This window comes from Misgurnus anguillicaudatus, chromosome 16 (genome assembly GCF_027580225.2).
Source record: "Misgurnus anguillicaudatus chromosome 16, ASM2758022v2, whole genome shotgun sequence".
In the NCBI taxonomy this organism is placed as follows: domain Eukaryota; kingdom Metazoa; phylum Chordata; class Actinopteri; order Cypriniformes; family Cobitidae; genus Misgurnus; species Misgurnus anguillicaudatus.
In genome coordinates this window covers 36806921-36817800 of record NC_073352.2, presented here as the reverse complement: position 1 = coordinate 36817800, position 10880 = coordinate 36806921, and the positions used below count along the sequence as shown (strand labels likewise).

The 10880-nt window shown below is 46.8% G+C and overlaps 1 long non-coding RNA gene across 2 annotated transcripts; it reads right to left on the bottom strand.

Moving 5' to 3' along the window:
• Positions 1-2313: 2313 nt before the first annotated feature.
• Positions 2314-6233, bottom strand: LOC129447470 (uncharacterized). 2 transcript variants are annotated; one of them, XR_012358062.1, is made up of 9 exons: positions 5507-6233; positions 5025-5123; positions 4882-4935; positions 4710-4754; positions 4502-4582; positions 3918-3996; positions 3702-3765; positions 3191-3291; positions 2314-2808 (listed from the first exon to the last, which is right to left on the bottom strand). It is a non-coding gene; the product is annotated as an uncharacterized lncRNA (long non-coding RNA). The 2 variants fall into 2 exon arrangements; XR_012358061.1 differs by having other exon boundaries at positions 4710-4781; positions 5507-6231.
• Between the last annotated feature and the right edge of the window lie 4647 nt (positions 6234-10880).

Below are 10880 nucleotides of genomic sequence, written 5' to 3'. Positions count from 1 at the left end.
GCCGCGCCTCCGGCGGACGAACGCAGCGGACGCTACGGGCGCGCGAACTCCGGACCAGCGTTTTTTTTTTTCGATCCGCCGTATCTCGGCCGCGGAAAGGGTCGGAGGGTCGAGGGCGGGCTCGTTCGAAAGGTCCCCTCGGGTAGAGCGACCGACCCCGAGGGCGACGTCCTCGGACTTAAGGCGCCCGAGCAGCGGCCGTGGGAAAATCCGGAGAAGGCCCCCCGTATCTCCGCCGCGGAAAGGGCCAGATACTCGTGGGTGGGCTCGTTCGAAAGGGCCCATCCGGCGGACCAATCGACCCGAAGGTCGAAGGCCCCGGGCCCGAGGCGCCGGAGCGGCGCGGTAACGAAATTCGGATATTCGACCGGAAGTATCTCCGGTCCACGGGATCGCACGGACTCGGGGCCGGCGTCGCCGGAAAGCCCCGGGAAAGACCTTTCGAACGAGACCGGTCACGCCTCCGGCGGACGAACGCAGCGGACGCTACGGGCGAGCAAACTCCGGACGAGCGGTTTTTTTTTTTCATACCGCCGTATCTCGGCCGCGGAAAGGGTCGGAGGGTCGAGGGCGGGCTCGTTCGAAAGGTCCCCTCGGGTAGAGCGACCGACCCCGAGGGCGACGTCCTGGGACTTAAGGCGCCCGAGCAGCGGCCGTGGGAAAATCCGGAGACGGCACCCCGTATCTCCGCTGCGGAAAGAGCCAGATACTCGCGGGTGGGCTCGTTCGAAAGGGCCCCTCCGGCGGACCGACCGACCCGAAGGTCGAAGGACCCGGGCAGTGGCGGAGCCAGAGGGGTGTCCAGGGTGGCACTGGACACCCTTGGCATGTCACTGGCCACCCCGTGTGCCACCCCAAATTTAATGCCCTACTTTCACTTAATCGCTATGTTTATTTTTGACGTGTGGTAGCGCAGCACATTGTTAAAAACAAACATTATGAATATTAACCCTCCCTGCGGTCGCGGCGCAAACTCTTTATTTTTCAATCACTGCGCAAAGAGACTTGGATTACTCTGCTGATTTTGGACATACAGATATGATTTATACATCATTTAAAACGTTCAAGTGTAATTTTTTGTGTGTCTATAAAACTGAATGTTGTGCTTTTCACAAAATTAAGAAAATATACATAATGCGCGTTCTGTTATCTCTCCATAAGTGACGTCTTTTCAAAAACGCGTCAGAAAAATTACTGTAACTCAACGAATACTTTTCATACCATCAGAAGATAAATGTCATGTCTACATAATGCTTGAAATATTTAAAATGATGTAAGTGAAGTCGTACATTTTGCTAATACCACATGATTTATTTTCAATATGCTGGAAGTGTGGTAATTGTCTTGTGGACTGAATAAAGTCTAAGATTGCCAATTCTTTTTACAACAAAACCCAGCACCATGTTTTCATTCTTGACGTGATCTTTATAGGCTACTGTATGATTGTTAATTCGACTGGATTGCCACATTGAACTTGAAAGCGCGACGCGCATATCCGATAGTGCGCGTACACAGCCAGAGCTTAAACGACTTCATATTCACGTCTTTTTGCCTTAAACGGACAAATGCGCATATGTAAAAATAGCTGTCTTGGTGATTTTCATAGTAAACATTTGGTTACTGTACGTCTTAAACAAATAAACATTTTATGGCATTCGGTCTTAGCCTAACCTCCCAACAAACATTTGGACGTGTGATGACCGTTGAAAAGACGTCCGTTCGTCACGTCCCGTCCGCGTTGAAAAATATATCCAAAATGAAAGTTGAGCCGACGTCTTTGACGTCATCTGGCCGTGAATTACACGTCTTTTCTGCAGGTCCCTGGACGTCTAAATGCGCCGTATTTTGGATGTTTAAATGTGTTCCTGCATAGTTTAAATATATGTTTTAAGCCCTCATATAGCAAACATGTGGACGTTTTATGACCGTTGAAAAGACGACCCTTCGTCACGTCCCATCGCGGTTGAAAAATACCCTAAATTAAAGTTGAGCGGACGTCTTTGACGTCATTTGGCCGTGAATTACACGTCTTTTCTGCCCGTCCCTGGACGTCTAAATGTGCCGTCTTCTGGATGTTTAAATGTGTTGCTGCATAGTTTAAATGTATGCATATAAAATGAATATACACCCATTGTGTAACATCGTGAAAGGCAATCAATTGTATTGAGGTTTAACACATATTCACAAAGGTTCAAAATCAGTTCAAAATTGGTCCAGTCAGACCTGAACGTCCATAAACCGTTTTAACCACGTGTACTTCACAAACACATTAAAGAATACATTATTTGTGGCCATAACAAAAAAAGAAGCATGTTCTGATTTAGCACTTTTTATTTTTTTTAACCATTTAACTATAATAACAACTTCAAAACACTTTCTATAAAGGGATAGTTCACCCAAAAATTAATATTTAGTCATTTATTCCCTCTCATGTTTCAAACCTGTATACCCTTCCATGTTCTGCTGAACACAAAGATATGTGAAAGAATGTTTTTAACAAAGCAGATCCCACAACCCATTACTACAATTGTAAAAAAAATATTGACAGTTAATTGGTTGTGAAGTTACAAACATTCTTCAATCTTTGTGTTCAGCAGAAAATATAAAGGTATACAGGTTTGAAACATGTGGATAAGAAAATTATAACAATATTCCTTTTTTGGTGAACTCTCTCTTTAACACATCACAGCTGTTTGACTTTTTTGTATCCACCACCCCCAGCTCTTCCTGGAGCGTGCTTGAGGTGGTCTGCCATAGCTGCATCTATTTCCGAGTCTGTGGCATTTGGGCTCCACCTCTTCACAGCATCTGAAGGAAGAGAAGAATATGTTTCTTTTTAAAATAAATACAATTAAAATTTTGAGGTAAATGACATGCACTTACTTTCAAAATCTTTATGGTCTACAGCTAAAATGATATATTAATATTATATATATTATTGTACAAAATATGCTCTGCTTTAAATAAGTGTTAGATCAGTTGTGGGGGATACAGCATTTGTCCCCTCCCTCTACAAAACCACTGTGGTGCCCTTGAGAAAGACCCTTAACTAGGTGTGTCAAAAAATGAACAGGATATTTCTGATAAAGACAGGTGAGCTGTGATGTCCCCTGAATAGATCAAGCATAACAATAAAATTACAATCAATATACAAGAACAAGTTTTTTTAGATCAACATTCCCCAAATTACCTTGAATAACATAATACAAAGGTGTGCCTTTAAAAGACTTCTTTTCCAGATGTCCACCACCCCTCATATTGAACTTTGCCATAAGACAATTTGACATCATTCTGTGAAAGAAATGTAAGATTACTTCACCTTAGACAAATAACCTAAAAGGTCAATAAATCACAATTAACAGTAATGAGCAATTGCATACAATGTTTAAACATACACTATGTGTTAACACTTCACAACTTCACTTGTTTCATCTACCATGTAACAAGTGCTATGAACTATATCCTCATCCCTAACTTTGGGTGACAAGTAATGGCTTACACTGAAATTATGTTTTGATTTCTTGTTTTCAGTATGGCTGACTGTTTAAGTCATTACGAACATTAAAACTTCTCAACAAGTGATGTGTGACGGATTAAATCCTGAATTGAAGTAATATAAATAGCTGGGTTAATTATGGTGGTAATCAATATATATTCCTTAAATATTATGCAGGATTACACAAATCAAGAGAAATACATACCTGTTCATAACGTTGTTCACGCAGTCTCTGACAGAATATCCACCAACTCAGACAGTTGCTGGACCTAAATGTGAAAACAATTGAAATAATGTTATAGAAAGATAGATGGAAATATATATACATATTCTTTATGTTACAACTTACGCAGATCACCTTGTTATCAACATATTTGATGTATTCATAATGCACAATACACAGTCATATAGCATTTCTTACATGTTGCATTTGAAGCTGAGGCCATAGGTGAAGAATCAGGTAGTCTCCATCCGGTAATTTTTTCGTTGTGTTACCTCACCTGTACAAATAGAGTTAATTATATGGTAGTGTAAAATATTAACAGTAAATCACTTCACAGTGTAATACTGCATTAGTTATGAAATCAGCTGGCTGTACTTTTAGGTCTTTGTGGTTGAGCAATGACAGACATTATAAGCTCTGTATTTGTAACTATTAACTCAGATTCAGAGAAATGTAAATATGTTTATACTCTTAGCTTTGTTGTCACTAATGTAAAATCTTGCATGACACCTTGCATGTAATTTCATTAAGTACAATAAACATACACATGCACAATGTATTTTAAAAAATACATAGTAGTGTAAAATATTAAAATAAATCACTTTTTATATCAAAGTTTTTGGATATTATGTTGACATTCAGGCAAAACCCTGACTCATGGAATACATTTTTACCTAAAAATGAGAATGACATTATAAAGGCAAAAGTGTATGCACTTAGGAGCCAAGCAATGTGTTTGTATAGTGTGGGAATGCACAAAAAAAAGCATCAGTAGCACGTACGTCTCATAGTGTCACAGCTTATTCTAGGGTATAGATCAATCACACCATTGTGATACCGATGTTTACTGTCATGAAGTGTGCCTGTGTAAACAAAATACACCAAAACAATTTATATACATTTTTGAGTTTCATATCAAAATATATAAAAGTCATTTTTGAAAGAATCATGTTTTTTCGTAGTATTAAGCAAAAGCAGTCAAAAACTTACAACTTAATGTAGGGTAGACAAAGTCAGGGGTCGGGCACGCCTCATCTAAGTGTGGTGGACACAAAACTTGATCTTTAGCACATACAAGGACATATGAAACATTAGAACATTAACAAATGTGTAGACTGTTTAAGTCATATCTACAAAAATTCATATCTACAGTTTTCCATACCTTTTTTATTGTTTGTAGAATGCACATCTTTATTTGGTTTGTGTTGACCTTCAACTGTAAATAAAACGAAATTGTAATTAATGATATTAACTCCACAATAACAACTCCAATTTGTTAATGTATTTTCAAACTGAGACATTTACCTGACTTGGGTTTTGGGTGGTTATATTTTGGAGGGTCTGTGTAGGACACAGTGCCTTTAACAGCTTGTTTATTTTTATTTGGATGAGGTTCTGCTTTTCCTTTGTACAAAACAAAAGCAAAGGAAGTTAATCAAACAAACACTTCTGCTAAACTTTTAATGCAAAACAGTATTTAATATTTTGCATGTGCAATGTTTAGGCAATCAAATCATTGTAATTCCATTAATGCCAAATAACTTTTATTTTTCAGATAATTTACTTTCTGAAAGAGACTTTCAAGAGGCTACATTAATAAGTTACTTTGACTGTATCCTTAAACATACTTTATACCATGTATAAGTTCAAAGTACGTTAGCTTTTAGCCTTCTAGCTAATTATTGCAATACTCAGTGTGGACAATTCTGGCAACGTTTATTTCGGAGCCTTCGTGTCAAACAAGTAAAACTTAAGCACGTTAATCAAATAATACACAATGTACTTACCCAACAGTAGATTTTGAATGATATATAGACAAAACTCCCTCGTAATCGCTCCTCGTGTTTGAATGTGAACTTCCGGAAGAACGCGTGACGTCACCACTATCTCGCGAGATAATCTGTCCTATCGCGGGATTTTGTAATATCCCCAGATTTATCACTATATTTCTTAAATTAATAGCACAGTTTTTGAAATTACATCCAACTCAGACCTAAATGGTGACCGGATATGTATCTGTTTTACATTTATATGCATACATTCAATAATAAAACAGGTTGGAATAATGACTAAAATGCAGTGTGGCTTTGCAATCACACTGGGCACTTTGTGATTATAATTTATTTAAACAAGATAAAGTTAATATATTTACTTTGTATACAAATCGTGTATTTCATAAAGATTATCCTGTTTTTTTCCTACTAGTCTAGTCTAGACGTGTAAAAGACGTCAGTGGACGTCTATTCACAACCTCTTAAAAACCTACTTTTTGCACTTAAATTAATTATTGCAGTATTAACCAAGGTGTAAGCACAGCATTTGCATATTTCACAATGACTTTATAGAAGGTTTATGATTTTTTATAGAGGGTCATGATGGACTATAAATGCACGTGTAAAAGACGTCACCTAGTGACGTCCTCTTACAACCGATTCACAACAGGGTATAAATATTGAAGCACGCGTAGTAAAAGTCAAAGTAACAATTATACATGCAACCCCATAGAACTATAGACATGTACAAATGTATCTGAATGCATGTTTATGAAATGTTCCGTGTTACATATTTTCACCGATTTGTGCCGTCATACCGCGACTATTTTTGGCCAGGGACACGACGTTGCGGTCGGACCAATGTTTGCTGGGCTGTTGAAGTCTCTCTGTCATTAAAGTTAATTAAATATCAAAAGAAAAAAGAAAACTTTTGCATCTTCTGTATCTTCGTAAATAAAGATCGAAACATCCTTTGTGTTGAGCTCTGCTATTTGAAGTAAGTTTAAGGTTTATCATAGAGTTTAGATTTCCTGATCTTTTGCTTCATTAAAGGGATAGTTCACAAAATGAAAATTCTGTCATCATTTTTACATCCTTATGTTGTTTTAAACCTGTACGAATTTCTTTTTTCTTATGAACACAAAATAAGATATTTTGATAAATGATGGTATGCACACAGCTGTTAACCATTGACTTCCATAGTAGGAATAAAAACAACATAATGGAATTCAATGGATATACCATTAATTGTGTGCTTACCATCATTTATCAAAATATCTTCTTTTGTGTTTATTAAAATAAAATACAGGTTTAGAACAACATGAGGGTGAGTAAATGATGACAGAACTTTCATTTTTGGGTGAATCCCTTTAACAGACAGTAAATGAGATGTAAGAAATACAGTAGAAAGATTTAAAATTCACCCATATTATGTTTACAGCGATCAAAAGATTCATTTATGCTTTCTTGATACATGGTTACATGTCATTTTCTTTTATGGACTATGGACCCCCTGAAGTACCTTTGGCCACCCCCTGGCCACCCCATTAAAAAATTCTAGTTCCGCCACTGGACCCGGGCCCGAGGCGCCGGAGCGGCGCTGTAACGAAATTCGGATTTTCGACCGGAAGTATCTCCGGTCCCCCAGGCCGACCGAGGCGCACCCTCGGCGGGTTCCCCCTTCGCGGGGGACGGTAGGGCGAACAGGTGCCATCAGGTATATAGCTAAGTCGATCGGGGTTGACCAACTGTCGGAGAGGCGAAAGCTCCAGAACCTAAGTCGATGGGGTTGACCAACTGCTGGAGAAGTGAAAGCTCCAGAGCCTAAGTCTATGGCAGGAGAAGCGAACGCCCCAGAACCTAAGTCGATGGGGTTGACCAACTGCTGGAAAAGTGAAAGCTCAAGAGCCTAAGTCGTTGGGGTTGACCAACTGCTGGAGAGGCGAAAGCTCCAGAGCCTAAGTCGATTGAGGTTGACCAACTGCTGGAAACGCGAACGCTCCAAAACCTAAGTCGATTGAGGTTGACCAACTGCTGGAAACGCGAACACCCCAAAACCTAAGTCGATTGAGGTTGACCAACTGCTGGAAAATCTTTCGGGTTGACCAACGGTTGGAGAAATTTTGGGGTTGACCAACTGTTTGGTTCTCCAGAAGGGCCGGGAGGATGGGGCTTAGTCCGGTGGGGGAGTGCTTAAGAGTGGGATGGCAGGGACCAAACGGTTCGCCGGGTACGAGCTCCAGGGTGTCCGTCGCGGGGTCCAAAGCTGGCCTCGGGTGCACGGTGGTCGGGTTGACGGGGCGATGTTCCCGGGGTCGTATCTCGGCCGGGGAAGAGGGTACGGAGACGTGGGTGGGGTCGTTGGAAAGGGCCCCTCCTGGAGGATGAGGGACCCAAAGGGCTAAGGTCTCGGTCTTAAGGCGCCCGAGCTACGGCCGTTTAAAGGTGCAGCAGTGGAAGTCCGTATCTCCGGCCCCCGGGGTCGCACGGACCCGAGGCTGGCGTCCCCGGAAAGCCCCGAGAGAGACCTTTCGAACGAGAACGGCCGCGCCTCCGGCGGACGAACGCAGCGGACGCTACGGGCGCGCGAACTACGGACGAGCGTTTTTTTTTTTCGAACCGCCGTATCTCGGCCGCGAAAAGGGTCGGAGGGTCGAGGGCGGGCTCGTTCGAAAGGTCTCCTCGGGTAGAGCGACCGACCCCGAGGGCGACGTCCTCGGACTTAAGGCGCCCGAGCAGCGGCCGTGGGAAAATCCGGAGACGGCCCCCCGTATCTCCGCCGCGGAAAAGGCCAGATACTCGCGGGTGGGCTCGTTCGAAAGGGCCCCTCCGGCGGACCAATCGACCCGAAGGTCGAAGGCCCCGGACCCGAGGGGCCGGAGCGGCGCGGTAACGAAATTCGGATATTCGACCGGAAGTATCTCCGGTCCACGGGGTCGCACGGACTCGGGGCCGGCATCGCCGGAAAGCCCCGGGAAAGACCTTTCGAACGAGACCGGCCGCGCCTCCGGCGGACGAACGCAGCGGACGCTACGGGCGCGCGAACTCCGGACCAGCGTTTTTTTTTTTCGATCCGCCGTATCTCGGCCGCGGAAAGGGTCGGAGGGTCGAGGGCGGGCTCGTTCGAAAGTTCCCCTCGGGTAGAGCGACCGACCCCGAGGGCGACGTCCTCGGACTTAAGGCGCCCGAGCAGCGGCCGTGGGAAAATCCGGAGACGGCCCCCCGTATCTCCGCCGCGGAAAAGGCCAGATACTCGCGGGTGGGCTCGTTCGAAAGGGCCCCTCCGGCGGACCAATCGACCCGAAGTTCGAAGGCCCCGGACCCGAGGCGCCGGAGCGGCGCGGTAACGAAATTCGGATATTCTACCGGAAGTATCTCCGGTCCACGGGGTCGCACGGACTCGGGGCCGGCGTCGCCGGAAAGCCCCGGGAAAGACCTTTCGAACGAGACCGGCCGCGCCTCCGGCGGACGAACGCAGCGGACGCTACGGGCGCGCGAACTCCGGACCAGCGTTTTTTTTTTTCGATCCGCCGTATCTCGGCCGCGGAAAGGGTCGGAGGGTCGAGGGCGGGCTCGTTAGAAAGGTCCCCTCGGGTAGAGCGACCGACCCCGAGGGCGACGTCCTCGGACTTAAGGCGCCCGAGCAGCGGCCGTGGGAAAATCCGGAGAAGGCCCCCCGTATCTCCGCCGCGGAAAGGGCCAGATACTCGTGGGTGGGCTCGTTCGAAAGGGCCCATCCGGCGGACCAATCGACCCGAAGGTCGAAGGCCCCGGGCCCGAGGCGCCGGAGCGGCGCGGTAACGAAATTCGGATATTCGACCGGAAGTATCTCCGGTCCACGGGATCGCACGGACTCGAGGCCGGCGTCGCCGGAAAGCCCCGGGAAAGACCTTTCGAACGAGACCGGTCACGCCTCCGGCGGACGAACGCAGCGGACGCTACGGGCGAGCAAACTCCGGACGAGTGTTTTTTTTTTTTTTCAAACCGCCGTATCTCGGCCGCGGAAAGGGTCGGAGGGTCGAGGGCGGGCTTGTTCGAAAGGTCCCCTCGGGTAGAGCGACCGACCCCGAGGGCGACGTCCTGGGACTTAAGGCGCCCGAGCAGCGGCCGTGGGAAAACCCGGAGACGGCACCCCGTATCTCCGCTGCGGAAAGGGCCAGATACTCGCGGGTGGGCTCGTTCGAAAGGGCCCCTCCGGCGGACCGACCGACCCGAAGGTCGAAGGACCCGGGCCCGAGGCGCCGGAGCGGCGCTGTAACGAAATTCGGATTTTCGACCGGAAGTATCTCCGGTCCCCCAGGCCGACCGAGGCGCACCCTCCCGGCCGCGGACCCGGCGGGTTCCCCCTTCGCGGGGGACGGTAGGGCGAACAGGTGCCATCAGGTATATAGCTAAGTCGATCGGGGTTGACCAACTGTCGGAGAGGCGAAAGCTCCAGAACCTAAGTCGATGGGGTTGACCAACTGCTGGAGAAGTGAAAGCTCCAGAGCCTAAGTCGATTGGGGTTGACCAACTGTCGGAGAGGCGATAGCTCTAGAACCTAAGTCTATGGCAGGAGAAGCGAACGCCCCAGAACCTAAGTCGATGGGGTTGACCAACTGCTGGAGAAGTAAAAGCTCAAGAGCCTAAGTCGTTGGGGTTGACCAACTGCTGGAGAGGCGAAAGCTCCAGAGCCTAAGTCGATTGAGGTTGACCAACTGCTGGAAACGCGAACGCTCCAAAACCTAAGTCGATTGAGGTTGACCAACTGCTGGAAACGCGAACACTCCAAAACCTAAGTCGATTGAGGTTGACCAACTGCTGGAAATTCGAACGCTCCAAAACCTAAGTCGATTGAGGTTGACCAACTGCTGGAAAATCTTTCGGGTTGACCAACGGTTGGAGAAATTTTGGGGTTGACCAACTGTTTGGTTCTCCAGAAGGGCCGGGAGGATGGGGCTTAGTCCGGTGGGGGAGTGCTTAAGAGTGGGATGGCAGGGACCAAACGGTGCGCCGGGTACGAGCTCCAGGGTGTCCGTCGCGGGGTCCAAAGCCGGCCTCGGGTGCACGGTGGTCGGGTTGACGGGGTGATGTTCCCGGGGTCGTATCTCGGCCGGGGAAAGGGGTACGGAGACGTGGGTGGGGTCGTTGGAAAGGGCCCCTCCTGGAGGATGAGGGACCCAAAGGGCTAAGGTCTCGGTCTTAAGGCGCCCGAGCTACGGCCGTTTAAAGGTGCAGCGGTGGAAGTCCGTATCTCCGGCCCCCGGGGTCGCACGGACCCGAGGCTGGCGTCCACGGAAAGCCCCGAGAGAGACCTTTCGAACGAGACCGGCCGCGCCTCCGGCGGACGAACGCAGCGGACGCTACGGGCAAGCGAACTACGGACGAGCGTTTTTTTTTTTTCGAACCG